The 19,305-nt window shown below is 44.2% G+C and overlaps 1 protein-coding gene across 2 annotated transcripts in view; it reads left to right on the forward strand.

Annotated features, from left to right (window-relative positions):
• TENT5D (terminal nucleotidyltransferase 5D) overlaps nucleotides 1–19,305 on the forward strand; it is an 89,110-nt gene that overhangs the window by 49,577 nt on the left and 20,228 nt on the right. The gene's annotated exons all lie outside the window — the stretch shown is intronic.

A 19,305-nucleotide genomic window follows, 5' to 3' on the forward strand; every position in this document is an offset into this window, starting at 1 on the left:
GCAGGTGCGAAAGACAGAGGAGCCAAATACAGCAATGCCTGCTGCAGGCTAACAACAGCACAAAGCCCCAGCAGGGTTTTTAGAGACACCAGGGCTACTTTTGCCGCTACATGTAGGGGGAAGGATCTCTCACTGTTATACCTCTTGGGCAGCTATCACCTCCAACCATTGGGTCCTTTCCATTGTCAAGGAGGGCTACTCCCTACATTTCAGGACCATACCCAGTCTTCTCCACCGAGTGAGCCAGCTTCAGTCCACCTTGGGGAACCTTTGCTGCTTACAAAAGGAGATCTCTACTCTGCTTCAACAGCGTTCCATCCAATGGATTCCCCGGTCACTCCTGGATCGGGGGTTTTTCTCCCAATACTTCCTCATCCCCAAGAAATTGGGGGGGCTGCACTCCATCTTGGACCTCAGAGCCCTCAATAGGTTTCTTGAGAAAGAGAAATTCAAGATCACATCTCTCAAGTTCATTCTTCCCTTCCTACAATCCAATGATTGGATGTGCTAGCTGGACCACAAGGACGCTTACTCACACATCCCTATGCACCGTTCCTTCTTGGGATACCTGTGTTTTCAGGTCAACAGCCAGCGCTATCAGTACAAGGTTCTTCCCTTTGGTCTCTCGTCTGCCCCGAGAGTCTTCACCAAATTTCTAGCAGTAGCAGTGGCCCACCTCAGGAAGCAGGGAATCCAATTGTTCCCATACCTCGACGACTGGTTACTGGTGGCATCACGACCCAGTACCCTACAAAGCAACCTATTGATGACGATTCAGTGCCTGGAAGGGCTGGGTCTACTAATCAATTATGAGAAGTCCAGCCTTCAACCAAAACAAAACCTTCAGTTCATCGGTGCCTGCATAAGTACAGCGCAAGGACGAGCATTTCTACTGGCAGGCAAGGCCCACATGCTGCACACCCTGGCCATCCAGATAAGAGTTTCTATTCACACTTTGTCCCAACAGCTCTTGACCTTGCTGGGTCACATGGCAGAGGTTATCTGCATGGTACCCCACACCTATTTGCATATACGATGACTGCAATGGGGTCTCAAGTCTCAGTGGACACAGTTTTCACAACCACTGTCCCACTGGGTGCATCTGACCCCCAGCATGAAATCAGACCTATGCTGGTGGCTATGCCCTGCAACACTCTCAGTGGGAGCGTTGCTTTGCCCCCAATTCATCAGCTGATCCTTACCACGGACAACTCAAGAACAGGTTGGGGGGGGGCCCACTTGCATCATTTCTATACGCAGGGGCTCTGGTCATGGTGAGAGAAGGCCCAACAGATAAACCTTCTGGAGCTCTGGGTGACAGGCAACACAATACGCATGTCTGAGGGATTCCTGAATGGAAGAGTCTTCATGGTCCACAAGGACACCAGGTCGCGATGTTCTACATAAACAAGGAAAGAGGGTCAGATTCCTGGATATTGTGCAGAGAGGTGGTGCGCAATCTGGAATGGGCAGGGGAGCGCTCCATCTCCCTTCAAGTGACCTACCTACCCAGGTGGAGAACTCCACAGCAGACAAGTTAAGCAGGATCTTCCACCCGCATGAGTGGGAACTCCACCAGGATGTGGCGGAGTCCCTTTTCTGGACCTGGGACCTCCCTCGGGTAGATCTCTTCACATAAGAACATAAGAACATGCCATACTGGGTCAGACCAAGGGTCCATCAAGCCCAGCATCCTGTTTCCAACAGTGGCCAATCCAGGCTATAGGAACCTGGCAAGTACCCAAAAACTAAGTCTATTTCATGCTACTGTTGCTAGTAATAGCAGTGGCTATTTTCTAAGTCAATTTAATTAATAGCAGGTAATGGACTTCTCCTCCAAGAACTTATCCATTCCTTTTTTAAACACTGCTCCACTAACTGCACTAACCACATCCTCTGGCAACAAATTCCAGAGTTTAATTGTGCATTGAGTGAAAAAGAACTTTCTCCGATTAGTTTTAAATATGCCACATGCTAACTTCAGAGGACAACAGGAAGGTACAGGCGTTCTGCTCAGGGTACCCCAGCCAGAAACGTCTAGCGCCAGATGCGTTCCTCATATAATGAGGAAACAACAAAGAAATAGATGCCCAAATATCTTTTCCAAATATTTAATTGGTGGAGACATATGATACTTGCTAAAATTTCCCGACTCAGGCCGAGTTTCGCCACATTCCAGTGGCTGCCTCAGGGGCTTAAAATGAAAATGCACTGAATTGATCACAATTGAATTCAAACAGCCATCCGCGGTACAGACGTATCTTATTTGAAGTAAGTTGCACGTAAATTTCTGCCAGTTCCATTCACTAATGGTGCTGCATACGTTTTCCTGCGGATTAGCGTGTGCAGGTTGGCACATTGGGCTTTACTGTCTAATGTACTAAACTAATTAGATGCAGATCATACCAATATTAACATATTATATTCATTTCTACTTTTTAAAAAAGTTGTTAATAAGGCTCAAAAAGCTGATTGACTCATTAGGCAATTAATTAGTCAGGTGAAGTTACAATTTTATGGTTGAATACTCTGTCCCTTCTAACCTCTCAGGTTGTGATTGTTGCTGAATGCTTGAAAATGAAGATAATCCGCAGGAAAACGTATACGGCACCATTAGTGAATGGAACCAGCAGACATTTAAGTGCAACTTACTTCAAATAAGATACGTCTGTACCGTGGATGGCTGTTTGAATTCAATTGTGATCAATTCAGTGCATTTTCATTTTAAGCCCCTGAGGCAGCCACTGGAATGTGGCGAAACTCGGCCTGAGTCGGGCAATTTTAACAAGTATCATACGTCTCCACCAATTAAAGATTTGGAAAAGATGTTTGGGCATCTATTTCTTTGTTGTTTCCTTCTGTGTTTTTAGATTGTCTACCTTGTTGTTTTCTGGCCCCTTCCTCATATAATGGACAGAAGGACTCCTCTATGCTTATCCCCAGATTCCACTCATTTTATGAACCATATAGATGTGTATGGCGGACTTGGCAGATTTCATTCTGATCACTCTGGCATGGCCCATACAGCCGTGGTACACCTATCTGCTATGTCTCTCCACCGAATTGCCTATCCCGCTGGGCCACAGTGCAGCACTACTGTCGCAGGACAGGGACACCCTGCTTCATCCGTTACACTCTCCCTGCACCTCACAGTGTGGAGATTGAAAGGGCAATATTGAATCACCTACAGCTGCCCTCAGGAGGCCAGAATGTACTTATATAATCCCAGAAATTCTCCACCAGGCATAATTATCAAGGAAAATGGCTAAGATACACAGCATGGTGCACCACTTGGGGCATAGACTCCTTCTCTTGCTCCCCAGAATGGCTTTCAGAGTACCTCCATTCCCTATTTCAGGCAGGACTGTTGATGGCTTCAGTGAGGGTTCATGTCAGCATGATTGCGGCTTATCACCACCCCCACCAGGGACTTCAAACCATCCCCTAGACTCATACTTCATGAAGGGCATCTTTTTATGTATTTATGTATTTATCTATTTATTTATTTATTTAAGGTTTTTATATACCGGCATTCATGAAATGATCACATCATGCTGGTTTACAAATAAACAGGGGTGCAATAAATACATCAAAAACAGAAATAACGTGTCGAAGAAAGCAGTTACAATTAACAAGGACTATTGAACTGGGATCAGAGGAAATAAAGATAGTTTAGCAGAGACTAAATTATATACAAGAAGAAGAGGTACAGCTGCTGTGTTGGATATATTGATGGCGAGGTGCATTAATTTAAGTCCGGGAAAGCTTGCATAAACAGCCAAGTCTTGAGTCTTTTTCTAAAGGTTAGGAGGCAAGACTCCTGTCTGAGATCGGGAGGGATGGAGTTCCATAACAGTGGGCCAGCTGTGGAGAGGGCTCGATCTCTTAAGGTAATGTGACTAGTGGTTTTAGTAGGGGGTACATGGAGGGATCCTCTGTATGCGTCTCTGGTAGGTCTTGTGGAGTTGTGTAAGCGGAGAGGAAATTGTAGGTCAATTGTGGTGTGTTGATGGATGATTTTGTATATCAAGGATATGGATTTGTAGATGATTCTGAAGTGAATTGGTAACCAATGAAGGTCTTTTAGAATTGGGGAAATATGGTCTCTTTTCCTGGTGTTTGTTAGTAAACGGGCTGCTGTGTTTTGTACCATTTGGAGTGGCTTGGTGTAGGAGGAAGGGAGACCAAGTAGGAAGGGAGACCAAGTAGGATCTTGCATCTCAGACCACCAATGCACAAACCACCAGTCTCGTGGGATCTTAATCTCATTCTATAGTAACTCACGCGTCTGCCCTTTGAACCCTTGGAATCCACTCACCTGAGATATCTCTCTTGGAAGGTGCTATTCATGGTGACCCTGACCTCTGCAAGAAGAGTCAATGAACTACAGGCTCCGGTTCATTATTCACCATACCCGGAATTTCATCACAACAAAGTAACCTTACGGACCCAGCCTTCTTTCTTGCCCAAGGTGGTCTCCATTTTTCATATAAACCAAACCATCACCCTGCCGACCTTCTTCCCAAAGCCACACAAAGATGAAGGGGAACGGCAGCTACATACACTGGACTGCAAACGAGCCTTGGTGAACTATAAATGGAGAACGCAGTCCAAAACAAGAGCCTCACAACTGTTCATTTCCTTCAACCTGAACACTCCGGGTCTCCCGGTTTCTAAAGGGACTCTTTCCACATGGATTTTGCAATGCATCCAATACTGTTATGCTAAAAGGTCAGAGACTCTAGCTAGTTTACCAAAAGCTCATCAAGTTAGAGCAATGGTGGCTTCAGTAGCCCATCTACATGAGGTCCCGATCCAAAACATATGCAAGGCAGCTACATGGTCTTCCCTCCACACGTTCAATGCACATTACTGCCTAGACCAGCAAACTGCGGTGAATGCAGTGATGGGAAGATCCATACTCCACTCAGGGACTAAATAGAGAGACTGTCCATTGCCATGGACCAGGTTGGGCGCAGCCCATCAGTCTCAGCCTCTTTGAAACCATCCAGCTTTCTGCAAGGACTTCTTCAGGCTGCACACCCAACCTTCAGCTGGGGACTTCCAGACAGCATGGCTAATTCAGTCTGCTTATCTGTGGGAAAAAAGCAAGTTTGCTTATTGTAAGCGGTGTTTTCCATAGATAGCAGGATAAATTAGCCATGCTGACCCTCCCACCTCCCTGGACAGTCTGCACCCTATGCTTCATGAATATGCTTTGGGAACAGACTGAAGAGAAAATGGCATGGGAAAGGACTCACAGCCTCACACAGAGCAAAGCTCTGTCAGCTTAGTTAAGCTCCACCCGACCGTCCTGGAAGACATCCCAGACAGCATGGCTAATTCATCCTGCTATCTACAGAAAACACTATTTATGGTAAGCAAGCTTGCTTTTGTAACAGTTTGCATGTTATAATCCAGAAGTAAACAGAGAAGCAGGTATAAAGTATGTGCATACTCCACTTCGGAAAATGTTTGAATGTGTACTTAAAATCACCAGTTCGTCGATACCTCTACCAGTTCACCCAACCTTCACCAGTTCATCTAAACCCTCCAGCATGTCACCTGAACCTCCACTAGTTCACCTAGACCTTCTACCCAAAAACTAGAGACAAAATATGTCTGATTTTAATTGTGTGAATCAATTAGTAGGTGTAAAAGTATATAGACAAGTTTGGAAATGTATGTGCATATACTGCTTGCAAAAAAGCAACTTGCATGCATACTTCTGAATCTCGCTATATTGCTCCTTGTTTCCCTGTTAACATTTACATATGATACTGCAAATGTGTGCATATTCTAGAGGTTTATAAATAGCATATACATGCATACATTCTACATACATGTGTATATGCTAATTTTATGTAGGCAAACCCCACATATCTCTTTGAAAATCACCTCCTATATATCTATATCTATTTGACTTTCTGTCTTTGTAGATAGGTAGATACTAGGGCTGTGCATAGAAACATTTTTTATTTTGGTTTGTTAATTCATTTTGTTTGCTTCCATAATTCTTTTTCTTCATTTCCAAGAAAAAGAATTTTCATTTTTTTGTGTCAGTTTTTCATTTATTTCTCATTAAAGTCAATTGTGGAAGCAATGCATCCTATTTCAAGATCAAAAATTGGGGTTTTCAACTGATGCTTTGTGAAACTTGCAGTCAAAATTGTTAGATGGCAGCATTTAGAGATTTTTTCTATCACCTTTCCCTGCTTTGAAAGAGTAAATTATCTTCATTTTCAAGCATTCAGCAACAATCACAACCTGAGAGGTTAGAAGGGACAAAGTATTCAACCATAAAATTGTAACTTCACCTGACTAATTAATTGCCTAATGAGTCAATCAGCTTTTTGAGCCTTATTAACAACTTTTTAAAAAAGTAGAAATGAATATAATATGTTAATATTGGTATGATCTGCATCTAATTAGTTAAGTACATTAGACAGTAAAACCCAATGTGCCAACCTTATTATAACTGGCAGGTAATGCTCATTAGCCTGCCAGTACTAGCTTGGCTTAATAAATGTTTATGTTTTAGGGATGTGCTTTTGTTTGAAACAAAATTTCCTGTTTCATTTCATTTGGAAAATTAAATTAACAAAAAAACAAACAAAATTGTATTTGCTTTTGTTTCATTTTCTTTGTTAGCCACTAGCCCTAGCCCCAAGTCTGACCCGGTCCCATAGAAAAACCCCAGGGCTGCCTAATTTAAATACAATTCAAGACTCCCACAGGCTACTGCACTCCCCGAACCCATATTACCCCTTTCTGTGGGTTCTGAAGGTCCAGAGGGTTAGGAAAGGTCCCCAGGTGCAGCCCCACTCACTTGATCTTTGAAAACGTGTTAGTTGCATGTGATTCTGGCACCATTACGTTGTTCAGATATACAGAGGTACTTCTATACAAAAAAATGGTGCCAGCCGAAAAGCCAGCTGGTCCCATTATGAAAGATTCACCTGGTAGAGCAGGAGCATCTGGGGATTGTTTTTGCGCCTGTTCACTTTCTGAGCCCCCCCCCCCCCCCCCACCCCCAAAAAAAAAAAGATAAAATGCATCCAAAGGGGTGCAGGCAGGACTGGGGGAGGGGGGGTAAACAACATTAATTTTTTTTTTTAATTTGGTAGTACTGGAGTTTTTCTTGGGAGGGAAGGGGGCACTTGGACCTGTTTCTTTCTCTTTTTTTCCATTTTGCTTTCTGGTTTATTTCATTTTGAAACAAAAAAACCAAAAGATTATTACGGTGGAATTAGGGAAATCCACAGCTTATCCCTGGGATTGGTAGCATGGAATCTATCAATGTTTTGGATCCTGCCAGGTGCTTGTGACCTGGATTGGCCACTGTTAGAAACAGGAAAATGGACTTGATGGACCTTTGGTCTGACCCAGTATGGCAGATCTTAATGTTCTTATGTTCTTAAACTACAAAAGAAAGAAAAGAGAATGTAAAAAATATAAGAGGTATTAATACAAAGCAAAAAAGGGAAAGAAGCAAATAATGTCATTTCAGTACAATCACGTGCATCTCTCCTACTGATATCCACATACAAATTGCAAATGGACACAGCATCAGATCATTGGTGCTAGAAGTTCAATAAATTGTTTCTTCCATTCAATGGCTGCATACAGTCTAAAAGACATCGTACAATCAATTTCTTTCATCTGCTGGATTCAAAAGACCTCAAAACCCCCTCCAACCCAATATAATGATTGTGAATACACTTATCTTATGTCTCATGGTTCGTAAACCTATACCTCAATCGCTTGCAGACCAGCTCCAGCGCTGTGTCCATCTCCATTCATCTCACCACGTGACCCAACACATACCCATGTTTCGGCGACCCACTTGCCTTCCTAAGGGGGTCAAACATTAGTCGCATATGACCACTTCAAACACTTTTCAGAGAAAATTCTTTTTCACTCAATGCACTATTAAGCTCTGGAATTTGTTGCCGGAGGATGTGGTTAGTGCAGTTAGTGTAGCTGGGTTTTAAAAAGGTTTGGATAAGTTCTTGGAGGAGAAGTCCATTAACTGCTATTAATCAAGTTGACTTAGAGAATGGCCTCTGCTATTACTGGCATCAGTAGCATGGGATCTTCTTGGTGTTTGGGTAATTGCCAGGTTCTTGTGGCCTGGTTTGGCCTCTGTTGGAAACAGGATGCTGGGCTTGATGGACCCTTGGTCTGACCCAGCATGGCAATTTCCTATGTTCATATGTTCTTATCATTTTCTTCATTAACAGCTGACCCCTGAGGAGAATATCAGGTAGGGTCTGGAATCTGGACAGAATTTCCTCCTGGCAAAATCCAGCTTTTTTTAATATATCCTTGGACATCCATCCTTCCCCATGTTGCAACTGTGTGTTTCCTGGAGCTGCATCCCTCCTGCCATAATGCTTACTATTTGTTAATGATGGCTAATATCACAGGGTGCTCTCATGGCATTTTCTTATAAGCCACCTCTTTTTTGGTCTGGTTATAAATTTCTTGGCACACCTACTCACACTGCAGCTTAATGATGGCCATTGCAGGCAAAGGGACATATGAGGTAAGAGTAATTCCACAGTTCATAGATTAGCCACTTGACAAACCTCTCATTTCTTGACCAGGCTGCTAGCCTCTTCCCTCTTGGTCAGCCCGGCTCACTCTAAGATGTTGTTAGTAAATCCTCTGGGATTGATATTTTAGACAGGTCCACATTGTCTTCATCAGTATTGCTCCAATAATACTTTGGGGCAATCCAGCATTGATTGCCACCAAGATGTGATGCTACTGGCTGTTGATCTAATTGGGCTAGACCCGGTCTGGCCTAGAGATATCCCGGAGGTAGCAGAATCTTTGGCCAGAGACCCATGGTCAAGTCCATGAAATCCATAGGGTTTCTATTTTAGGTAGGTTGTTCCTGGTGTCCAATTTTAAGATATGCATGCACCCGTTAGTTATGGAAACCCAATAAATGCTGGTGGAATTCTGGGCCTCCCAATGCTCCTCCCTTGTAGCCCTTGAGGTAGTCTTGTCACTGGTCTTTATCAATGAGATCGGCATAGTGGCCCTTGACACTGGAATTAGGCCCAACCCTTCCTCTTTGGCCCTGACTGGCAGTAGTAACTCTGATCTTGGGGAAGAAAAGCAGGGTCCAGTGCCTCTTCATGCAGCTGCTGTATCACTTGACCCCTTGGGTGATATCAGGGGGTTCCGCCTACACTCCATTCTCTGGTGTTGCACTGGCTCCCTCAGGTAACATTGTCCTCATTATCATCAGGTATCCCAGCATTCCTGAGGTAACCCCAGTGGCAATGGATAGTTGTGTGTACAGAGCCTTCTGGCAGAGCAAACATCTCACTCGGATGGGTAGAGGTTCCTGTAGTTGGTGGCAGACCTGGCATTCTGCGCACCCTACAGTGTCTCCTCATTCAGTTGTGAACCATATTTGGCCTTGCAGCTTGTAGTCCATTTTTTATTTTTCTATGTTGCTCTTTCAGTTTTCCTCCTCCACCACTCACAATCCACCTTCCACCACTTGCTGCTCCATCAATATAAATCTTGTCCTCCTTGTATTCAGCATTCACTTCTCCTTGTTCCACTGCTCACATTTCAGTTCGTTCATTGGAGTCGCCTGATTGGTAATATCAGATGCCATAAGCATGATCCCACCTCTGTGGGGTCATGCACATTTGCTGTCCTCATAACCTCTTCCAAAACCCGCCAATGGGAAATGCGGCCATTTGTGAAATTCATGCAAAAACAAAAAGGTATTTTTCAGCTGTTTCAATGGCGAAATTGTTGCGTATTTTGTTTCTTCTGTCAAAAACATGTGGAGTGTATCTCCTCCTTCAGGCATGAGCCCCACATTGGGCACCATTTTGCAACCCCCTTCCCTTCCACGGAGTCACCTTCCCAGCCCTGGGGAGCAATGGGGTAACTGACCCAAGGTAGAGTACGATCACTCTTGTGTCATGGGCTGAGGGCAGGCTAACCTGCAGGGCCAAACAAGGCCAAGTACACAAACCAACAAAATACAGTCCACACTAGTTGTTGTGCTCCAAAAATAAAAATAGTTTAATTAAATAATCAGTTCAGCAGGGTAAATTAAGAAAAATCAAATCATAATTCAATTCAGCAGAGAAAACAACAGTTTCCAAATAAATAAAATATTTTACACTCTACTTTTCCCAACAGTCTTCTCTGCTCCCTCTCTAATCATCAGCTTACACAGGCCCAAAAATACAGTTTCTTCCCGTTAGTTGCTTGTCCCAGTTTCTAATACTCACAGAGTCTCTGGAATGACTTTAAGAAGCTCACTCCTAGTTCTTTAGGTAATGAGATCTCTATAGCCCTGTACTAAGCTCCTAGACAGGCACAATTTCTCTTTCTGGTCCTGCTGGCTCCCAGTATAGCTTCATTTCCTCTGGTTGTCCTCTGTTTAGCTGTTACACATTTAAATCTTTACTCAGGTCTTCTGATGGGTTGGGAGAGCACCCCATCTGAAATCTTTCTTCCCCTATTGTATACACCTGGAGGGGGTCACAGCTACATCTTTACTCCACTCAGTTATCCTGGGGAAGCCCCAGACCTGCACTGAAACCATGGATTATATACTTCTCTTTAGCATCTGCCCCAAAAGGGGCAGTATGTGTCAATCACTAGGCATTTCCTACACTTCTTACCCCTTGGTGAACTCTCCTTTTATGGAATTTTTCCATTGTAAAGTATACTACAACCCTTAAAGCACTTTACTATGAAGAAAATCAGATATCTAACACAGAAGTCATTCATGTCTTAACACTTCACAACTACTGGGGACACAGGGACCTCACACAATTGAAATCAGACTTGTCTTTTTTTCTGTAGTTTTTGGATAGAAGGTCTGAGTGAACAGGTGGGGGTTCAAGGGTGAAATGATGGAGGATCTAGGTGAACTGCTAAAGGTCTGGTTGAACTGATGGCAGTATCAGTGAACTGGTGATTCCATATATATGTGCAAGTAAGTATTTTCAGAAGCAGAATATATGCATACATTATAAAATACCTGCCTGCACATTTAATTCTGGGTTATTACACATAAATTGTTACAATTATACATATAAAATATATACACATATTGTATAAAATGGGTAGAGAAAGGGCAGATGCAAGGATATTAGGTGCCCTAGACAAATCTTTGGTTTTGTTCTCCTCCCCCTTCAACTTACCCACTGGAGGCAATTCCAGTACAAGGCAAATTTCTTTCTTGGCATTGGCTCTGGCACAGCATCCCACCCTCTTTGCTTCCCACCCATAGTGCCCAGCATCTCCTTTCTTCCCCCTTCCCTGCATCTCTTGTCTCTTTTCATCCCTCCATACCAGCATCACCCCAGTTTCTTTGTCCTCTTTCTACAGTGTTAACATCATCTCTTTCTTTACCCCACCCTCATATGTCCAGCACTCTCTCTTTCCCACCCTGTCAACTGCCACCACCTTCTCTATCTCCAACCTCCATCTGCTCAGCATACAAATTCTCTCTCCACCTAATCTGCTTAGGACACAAACTCTCTCACCACCCCACCACCCTCCCAATATACTTTTACCACCCTACCACCTGCCCAGTATCATCTCTCTCTCTCTTTCTTTCCACCTCTCCACACTTAAAAGCATTCATGTTCCTTTGTCATCTTCTAATGCAACAGCTCCAGGCCTTCTCCTATGTTCTTCAGGCACTGGCAAGATGAGCTCTGTCAGTGGCCCCATGTTTCTTCCTGTTCAGCAAAGGAGTGGGGTCAACTAGCAGCCCTGTCCCTAGTCCTCTTCCTCTTCTTCATCTGCTGACAGGATAGGCCCAGTAGTCCTAGGCCTAGGACTGGTGGGATTTTGCTGACCCCAAAGTTTTGACACCCTAGGCAACCAAAAGTTTGTCCAATGGAAGCACCAGCCTTGATATTCCTGAATTACATAAGAAACGTTTCTTCACGAGGTGATTATTAAATTCTAAAAAATCATTTAATAGGAAATGGTATCACACTTGTATGTGTTTGACATTAATTTAATCCACAGGCTTTTGCTTACAATGGGTTTCAACCAGTATCATGAAACAAGCACTTGGAATCACGTCATTTACTATTTCCTTGACCCTCCCTACTGGTAAACCTATAGGGAAGGACAAGGGAAAGTGTAGTTATTTCTGGCGTTAAAACCTGTTACTCTATCGTACACCACACTAACTGACCCTCATTTCCATTTACTCGTCCCAAACTCCTCCCACTTGAATACAAATGAAAAATTTGCATACACAATTTGCGATGTGGTGTTTATTGCATGCGTTACAGCGTTAGCACCCTAACGTCCTAATGCAATTTGATAAATGATCCTCTTAGATAACTGGTCCTGCCCCAGAATGGCCCATCCCAGTCCTGGAATTAGTCAGCTAAATTCAGTGCTGGACAAACTACTTTTAATACAGACCTCATACAAATTGTATTAATCAGGCAAAAAAATGATAGGATGTGCTTCTGTAAGGCTGAGAAATGGAATAAAGAAATGTTGTACTGAGATTGCTGTAAACTATTACTTCAAGTGATTTATTGGTCAGTAATTGTTTTGGTTAATATTCAGTCACTGGCTGGATTGCAAAGCTAGTCAGATAAACTTTTCTGGTTAACTTTGGAGGGATATTCAGTGGTACAGTTGTACTATTGAATATAACCAGCTATCTTAAACATAGCCAGATATTTTTTATCTGGCTAACTCTGGTCATGCCAAAGATTACTCCTAAGTTATCTGGCTAACTTAGCTCCATCCCAGAAGGTGCCTGGAATGCCCCTACATTATCTAGATAAATTTGAGATGAATAATACATTATCTGTCTATAATTTAGCCGGCACATCTCAATAGGTGAACTAGGCAGTTGCCTAGGGTGCCAACCATTAAGGGGCGGCAAAGAGCAGCCATATGGGGCTGTGAGTGGAGCCCATCCCACTCACAGCCGAGAGGAGTAGAGACTTGGTGGGCTGAATGCAGCAGACACTTAGCGACCATGAGCAGCACCTATCCTTCTCACAGCCAAGAGAAGCAGAATTTTGGTAGGCTACAAGTGGCACTTCTGTTTGTGTGTGTGTGTGTGACTGAGAGGGATTGTGTGTGTATGAGAGAGCAATGGTGTTAGTGAGAGAGGAAGGGAGTCTATGTAAGGGTGCATGTGTGAATGAGACAAAGAACCTAAGTGTGTGTAAGTGAATGAAGTTGGGGCCAGAGCAGGGGCCTGGACTGGGGTGAAGGGGGAGGGGGGTGCCCAAGACAGAAGTTTCACCTAGGGTGCCTAATACCCTTGCACCGGCCCTGCATGCACTCTTTTCTTAATTTCTGATTCGAGCCTTTTACGGATCTACAGTGTTTAGCCCATGCCTTTTTGAATTTGTTTACTGTTTTTGTCTTCACCACCTCATCTGGAAGGGCATTCCAGGCATTTCAGTTAAGATGACCACCACTATGACACACTTAATTTTTCCATGTGCTTGGGGACTACACGCGACTGTTTACCTTGGTGATTGGTATGTCTTATAACTCCATATTTTGCATTGCAGTAAGTGATGTAACAATGCCATCTTTATTTTTCTTTTCTTTCTATTTTATGTTTAGTTGATTTTATAACAGGATTTGCTCCACATCTGTTTACGTAAAATGGGTGCTTACCTTATGTATGCAATAGGGATGTGAATCGTGTCCTCGATCGTCTTAACGATCGATTTCGGCTGGGAGGGGGAGGGAATCGTATTGTTGCCGTTTGGGGGGGTAAAATATCGTGAAAAAATCGTGAAAAATCGTTAAAAAAATCGAAAAATCGAAAAATCGAAAAAACCGGCACATTAAAACCCCCTAAAACCCACCCCCGACCCTTTAAATTAAATCCCCCACCCCCAAATAACTTAAATAACCTGCGGGTCCAGCGGCGGTCCGGAACGGCAGCGGTCCGGAACGGACCGCTGCCGTTCCGGACGGTCGTTCAGCGAGGGTTCCGGCGCCTCGCTGAACGACCTCCTGCAGTCGATCTCCTGCCGGCGCCATTTTCCATACGGAAAATGGCGCCGGCCATACGCGTATGGCCGGCGCCATTTTCCGTACGAAAACGATTCGCGGCGGGAAATCGCTCCCTGACCCCCGCTGGACCTCCAGGAACTTTTGGCCAGCTTGTGGGGGCCTCCTGACCCCCACGAGACTTGCCAAAAGTCCAGCGGGGGTCCGGAAGGACCTCCTGCCGTCCAATCTTTTTCGTCTATGGCCGCCGCCATTTTTCGGCGCCATTTTGGAAAATGGTGCCGGCCGAAGACGACAAGATGCAGGAGCAGGAGCCCGTTCTGGACCGCTGCCGTTCCGGACCGCCGCTGGACCCGCAGGTTATTTAAGTTATTTGGGGGGGGTTCGGGAGGGTGGGGGATTTAATTTAAAGGGTCGGGGGTGGGGTTTAGGGGGTTTTAGTGTGCCGGCTCACGATTCTAACGATTTATAACGATAAATCGTTAGAATCTGTATTGTATTGTGTTCCATAACGGTTTAAGACGATATTAAAATTATCGGACGATAATTTTAATCGTCCTAAAACGATTCACATCCCTAGTATGCAATAGATCTGAGAGAAGAAAGGTTTTATTTCTGGATATAATAGTCCTGACTTGATTTTCTGCCGCTTGGTTGGATATATTTATGGAACTAAATTGTGTTACTTCTGTGATTTTTGTAATATCATATTTGGACTCATTACTGTTATTTTTTTCCCCTCATTATTTTGCTAAACTGGACATGGTTGATGTTATTGTATTTTGGGTTCCTTGAACTGTTTCCATGGTCAGAAAGTCAAACTGGGTGATATGTTTTTAAATTTTATTTTTATTATTACTTATTTATTGGCCTACACAATGGAGGAACCTTTACTTTCTATATGCAAGCAGGAGTTATCATTCTATAGATTCTTTTCTTCTATGGATGACAGTAATGTTAACCGTTATATGTATATAAAACTGTTAGTAAGGGAGACGCTCACTCTTTTTTTTTTAATATTGAAGAAGACCCTGCAGGGTGCATCTTCATATAGAGGAAGTAGCAGAATGATGAGGATGCAATCCTTGGAGCTGGAGGACTTGAACCTTATATGTTATATGTAGTCTTTGTTTTGGTTCTGTGGTATGAATATGGCATAGGTATATGTATGGTTCAGATTTTTAATTGTTTCACATTTGATGTGGTACATTATAACTAGCATTTGTGTACATGGGATTGTAGCCAAATGATCATTTTTGTTTTTTATAATCAGTTTCTTCTGTTTTCCATATACACAGTGGAAGATGGCCATGTTTGTCAGAGGCAGGATTATTTCTAGTTTAAGAACAAGGAATGTTTAGGCTGGGGAACATCCCCCATATTTATATTTGTGGTCTTGTTATAACTTGTAATAGTGTGAACCCTGGGCAGAGGTGAGAGGTGTCTCTGCCCACAGGAAGGAGCCCTGTGAGCCTCACCATCAGTAGGCGTGGTCTCAGTAGCGTCAAACAAGGCTGTGGAATAGAGTCTTTATTAAGAAAGAAGAAAGGCACAGCCCACGGAGCGGGAGGTGCAGTAAATACAGTTCAGAGCAGAGGGGAATACCCCAGAGATGATACCTCCGATGTGAAGATCCGGTAGTGGCCAACGGAGCGGGGTATGCCGGGTAGTTCTCAGTAGTGAAGCTGTAGCTCAGACCTGTAGATCTAGTAGTGGCCTGCAGAGCGGGGTACGCTGAAGAAGTGTCTCAGTAGTGGTAAGGAGATGATAGTCTGAGGTGCAGGAACCCCGAAGAGGATCCTGTAGTGATGGTACGGTACTGACCTGCAGCGCAGGGTATACCAGAGTGGCTCTTACTTGGGATGATGCGGTAGTGGCCCGAGGCATGGGGTACACCGAAGAGGATCCCACAAGGAGACTTGGTGTAGTTGAAGATCGAAGCAGTAAAGTACTCACAGTAGATGATTCCAGGAGAGATCCCGGGGAGTGGGATAGAAAGAAGTCCAAGGCAGAAGGCCCTCCGAGGAGCGGATAGCCAGAGATGAGGAAGGGCCCCTGAGGAGCGGGTACCCGGAGTGTCTCACGCCAAGTGCAGAGTCTGGAACAGGAAGTCCAAGAATGGAGCGGAATTCAGCAACGAGGGAACTCCTTGCTAACTCGTCAAAGTGTAGGGCCAGCCAGCTTAAGTACAGCAGGTAGATGACATCATCTGGAGGGGACGTCCCCGAGGTTCCCGTCATGACGTGTACAAAGATGGCCCATGCATGCACACGCGCACCTAGGTAATTCCTGAATCAAGATGGCGGTCGGCAGCGCTACGCCATCCCGGGAACACCAGGCAGGTCGGCGGTGGTTGGCGGAGATCGCCATTCATCCAAGAAATGACAAGGCAGCAAAGAAAGAGGTGAGCATTAGTGGTCACAGCCATCTGCGACTGATGTGCATAACAGTACCCCCCTTCTTTGCGCCCCTCCCCAGGGGTTTTGGTTTCCTAGGGTGAGATATGTGGAATTGCTGGATCAACTCCTTGTCGAGGATGTTGCTTGCAGGTTCCCAACTATTCTCCTCGGGACCAAATCCTTCCTATGAGATGAGATACTCCCAGCGCCTTCCGTGTTTTCTTACATCCAGTATATCCTCGACCTGATAAGTGATGTCCTCTTCTGCTGTAAGAGGTTGAGGTTCAGGTGTCTTTTTCGAGAATTCCGAGAGGATGAGTGGCTTTAAAAGAGAGATGTGGAAGGCATTGTGGATTCTAAGTGAAGAGGGTAGCTGAAGGCTGTAAGTGACTGGACCCAGGCGGTGAAGTACTGGAAACGGTCCAATGTATCTAGGCGCAAATCGAGTGGAAGGCAGTTTTAAGCAGATGAAGTGGGTGCTGAGCCACACCTTGTCTCCAGGTTGTAGCTGTGGAGCTGCTCGATGGTGAGCATCATATAATTTCTTAGCCTTTTGCTCAGCCTTTTGAAGAAGTTCTCTGGTATGCTCCCAGAGTTGGTGCAGTTCTTGCGCCGAAGTCTGTGCTGCAGGAGATGACACTGACAAAAGCACTGTAAGAGGAGGCAAGGGTTGTAGTCCATAGACGATTTGGAATGGTGAAGTCCAGCGGGGTTCAAGAAGCGATTTCTTGCCGCGAATCGTTTTCCGTACGGAAAATGGCGCCGGCAGGAGATCGACTGCAGGAGGTCGTTCAGCGGCGGTCCAGAACCCCCGCTGAACGACCTCCTGCAGTCGATCTCCTGCCGGCGCCATTTTCCGTACGGAAAACGATTCGCGGCAAGAAATCGCTTCCTGAACCCCGCTGGACTCCCAGGAACTTTTGGCCAGCTTGGGGGGGCCTCCTGACCCCCACAAGGCTTGCCAAAAGTCCAGCGGGGGTCCGGAACGACCTCCTGCGTCGAATCATTTTTGTCTATGGCCGCCGCCATTTTGCGGTGGCCATTTTGCAAAATGGCGCCGGCTGAAGACAACAGGATTCAATTGAGGGGGGCCGTTCCGGACCGCCGCCGTTCTGGACCACCGCTGGATCCCCAGGTTATTTAAAGCATTTGGGGGGGGGGTTCGGGAGGGTGGGGGATTTAATTTAAAGGGTCGGGGGTGGGTTTTAGGGGGTTTTAGTGTGCCGGTTTTCCTGCCCTCCCCCTTCCCCCGATTTACGATTTTTTAACGATAAATCGGGGGAATTGGTATTGTATCGTGGCCCTAACGATTTTTGACGATTTAAAATATATCGGACGATATTTTAAATCGTCAAAAAACGATTCACATCCCTATTATATACTAATCCTCAGGTGCGATTGGTAATTGATGACTAATGTTCTCGTTCCTTTTGTTTTGTGAGGTGGCACTAGACAGGGATGTTCCCTCTCCACTTTACTGTATGTAATTAGTGGTAGAACCTCTTGCTACAAAAATTAGACTACATTCTTCAATAAAAAAATGTATGGTGGGTTGGAAAGAGCAAAGAATATGCTTTTTTTGCAGATGATATTCTTTTGTTTGCACTTAACCACAAGGAATCTTTATATATTATTTTGCATTTATTTCAAAAATGTGATTCTTTTGCTGGGCTCATGATTAATTTTCACAAATCAGAGGCTTTGGTCTTTAATCCTAAACTCCATATGGAATGGACAGATGGGTTTCCTTTGTAATGAGTTTCTTCTCACATTACATACTTGGGTCTTAAATTTTCCTCAAGTGTATCAGATCTTCATAAGTTAAATATCTTGCCCTTAATAGAGTGCTTTCAGAATCAACTATTTCCATGGATACACCTTCCACTATCCTTATTCAGTGGAGCAGCAATGTTTAAAATGGTGATTTCTCAAAGCTGCTTTATAAGCTATGAATGTTACCATACTGGTTATCTCTCAAAGATATGCTATATTGAAATCTTTCGCAGCTGGATTTTTGTGGATAGCTAAAGCCAGACGTATAAATTACCAAACCGTAATGTGTGATAACTCTAAAGGAGGTTTAAAGCTCCCTGATTTCAAATTTTATAATGCAGCTTGTCAACTTTGCTTTGCGTGGGAGTGGTTTTCTAGGAAATTTCAGTACTGTATTCCTGGAATGGTTGAATCTATGCTACATCCCTTAATCTTTTTTTTGGGGGGGGGCATCACATTTATCTGCTTCCGATATTCCAAGGGCAATTAAATCATATTCTCTTTTCATGACAGTTAAATGTGCTTGGCAATTTCTCTGCTCTTCATGGGGAAGCATTTGGTTATTGTCTGGATTTTTACCTTTAGTAAGAAACAAGCTTTTCCCCCCGGGTTTACATATTAAGGTGTTTCAGATTTGATATGAGAAGGGGATTAATTGTATATCTGATCTTCATTGTTTAGCTAATGATACAGTGTTCTCTTTTGAACAGTTAAAGGCAGATTTTGGCCTTCCTAATCAACACTTCTATGCAGAGTTAGGAGCTAGACACTATTTGGATGAAGAAAAACACTAATGCTCAAATATCTTTAATCCTGAATCTCTTGACCAACAGATATTTTATGTAACCCCGCTTTGGGAGGTATATCACACTCCGGAAGGGCCATAAACTTATTTATAGTTCTATGGGGCAGGGACTCCTGACTAGCTCTTCTCACAGATCTCTTTCCCAAGGTGTGGATCCTTTTAATGAGGGGGGGAGGGGGGGGGGGGAAATGTTAACTTTCAGGGCCCAAGTGCTAGGGGTGACGTTTTCTCTTTGTGTTGTCCTTTGTCTCTCAGTCTGAGTTCCCTGGGAGAGGGTTACATATCCTCGTGTGCTGTGTACTTAAAACAATCACTCTAGAA

This window comes from Rhinatrema bivittatum, chromosome 6, assembly GCF_901001135.1.
Source record: "Rhinatrema bivittatum chromosome 6, aRhiBiv1.1, whole genome shotgun sequence".
In the NCBI taxonomy this organism is placed as follows: domain Eukaryota; kingdom Metazoa; phylum Chordata; class Amphibia; order Gymnophiona; family Rhinatrematidae; genus Rhinatrema; species Rhinatrema bivittatum.